General features: G+C 36.4%; 1 non-coding gene across 1 annotated transcript; it reads left to right on the top strand.

Annotated features, from left to right (window-relative positions):
- Positions 1 to 1,175: 1,175 nt before the first annotated feature.
- Trnag-gcc (transfer RNA glycine (anticodon GCC)) lies at positions 1,176 to 1,246 on the top strand. Its single transcript has one exon. It is a non-coding gene; the product is annotated as a tRNA-Gly (tRNA).
- Positions 1,247 to 1,974: the final 728 nt, after the last annotated feature.

Here is a 1,974-nt window from a genome sequence, read left to right as displayed (position 1 = left end):
TTTGAACAAAAATCCGACTCAGACCAGACTTCATTTGGAAGGTGACCCCAAACTTTTGCACGGGAGTGTAAATAACTTATAACCTTTTCACAGGTTAGAAATTATTTCGAACTAATTCTTAAACTGAAAAAAAAAGTTCCTTTGATTTACGCCATAATTCCCAAACAGCGCCTCCCCATTTTGAGGGTGAATTGGGGTTTTAGTGTACTATGAGTATTGTATTTCTGTTGTTCTCTTTTTAAATTAAATTTCCATTAAACCATTTTTCTCTTTTCATATTTTTTTTCGTTATTTTTTCAATTTACTATGTAAATTCGAATACTTTGGTGCGAGTATGTAAATTTACACACACTATCATGAATAGTGCCACCTTCATCCGAGGTGGCGCTGCTAGCAGACACTCCCGATTTTCAGCAAAGCTGCAAGTCATCTTGATAATGTGGTCTTCGGTAAATTGCAACCCCAATTTTTATTACTCATGCTGAAGATATTCATTCTTTGACAAGCAAAACTCCTAACATTACACGCAGAGGAACTGTGAAATTATTGCTTGTACTATAATAAACCGTATTGAGCTGTGCATTCAAAGCTTCGCCAACTCGTATGCAAGTTTGATACTAGGTGTAGAAAAAAAAAATATACGCTTTTAAATAAATATGACAGTTTGAATCGGTTTGAATATGCTAAAAAATGATGATTGATTGAAGTCATCAATTAGTCATCAATGTACAAAACAGAAAAAATGACAATATTTTTCCAATATACAAAAAATAAAAATAAAAATAAATCAGGGAAAGCATAAGTGATAAAACATCGTCAGGTTGATTTGTGCTTTGCACGCTACACGAAATTGGCCGTTGGTAGTGATGCTGAAACGCAGGTCGATAAGCTTTCTTGCTATGTTTTATACGCGAAAGCTTCCCATGAGATCCAGAGAGCTTTATCAACTTGCATGAAAGTTGTCTAAATTTCAGTAGGTCTACTGATGGCACGTGCTATTTTCTTCCAATTATTGTTGTTTAGTTATTCGCATCAAGTTTAATGACGTAAAGTGTTATGGAAAATATAGGTAATTTGTTCACTTACGATCTTCGTACTTTTTTTGGAAGTTGTTATTATTATCAGAACATTGCAACACATATCCTGATAGGTAAGATTTCGCTCATACTCACCAAGCATCGGTGGTTCAGTGGTAGAATGCTCGCCTGCCACGCGGGCGGCCCGGGTTCGATTCCCGGCCGATGCATCGATATTTTTATGCAGATCAACGCAATAATATTTTTTTCATATTATACCCGTTTCAGTACCAAACTGTTTCAGTTACAGTAGTAAGGTTGATAGCATTAACCATTGTAACATTTTTCAATAAGGATGAAAAGATGTGATAATTAATTTCAATTATCTTTACAGCATACAACATATTACATTAATTTCTGTGATTTCGTCCTTACTAAATTTTCAATGCTGTTCAACTTCTTTTGAGCCAATCAGTCAAATGAAAAGATTTGAAAAGAGTAATTGTAACGCAATTCATTCTCGCCATGGGGGGCGTTCATTGGTCTAATAATTTTTCCCATAGCGAAAAATAAGGAGGCAGAGCAGCATTTTTTCCCGCTTTGTGTCACATACAGTACACAAATTGAATCAATATTTTTCCATGTTTGCGAGAACGCGAAACGGAAATGAGTTCGCTGAAGGTGTGTTTGATTTTTTTTTCTCGTGTCGCAATTTCAGACTGTCTCTCTTAACCTGCTTAGCGGGACGTAAATCAAAGACGGTTGAATCATGTTTTTTTTCGAGAGCTGTTTCTTGCTGGCGACATCCTTTTTTCCTACTTACCTTGTGCCAATGAAGTCTGGCCATGACAAGTCCATTAACTTTCCGGTGCGAAAGCTGCTTTCTAATGGCAGAGAAGTTATGGATCATTCGCTTGTCAGATTACAGATAGGTCCACTTTCGCCTTCTCGCCACATC

The sequence above is a fragment of the Aedes albopictus genome, chromosome 3 (assembly GCF_035046485.1).
Source record: "Aedes albopictus strain Foshan chromosome 3, AalbF5, whole genome shotgun sequence".
In the NCBI taxonomy this organism is placed as follows: domain Eukaryota; kingdom Metazoa; phylum Arthropoda; class Insecta; order Diptera; family Culicidae; genus Aedes; species Aedes albopictus.
The sequence above is the reverse complement of the archived record's forward strand: the minus strand, read 5'-3'. Positions and strand labels throughout refer to the sequence as shown.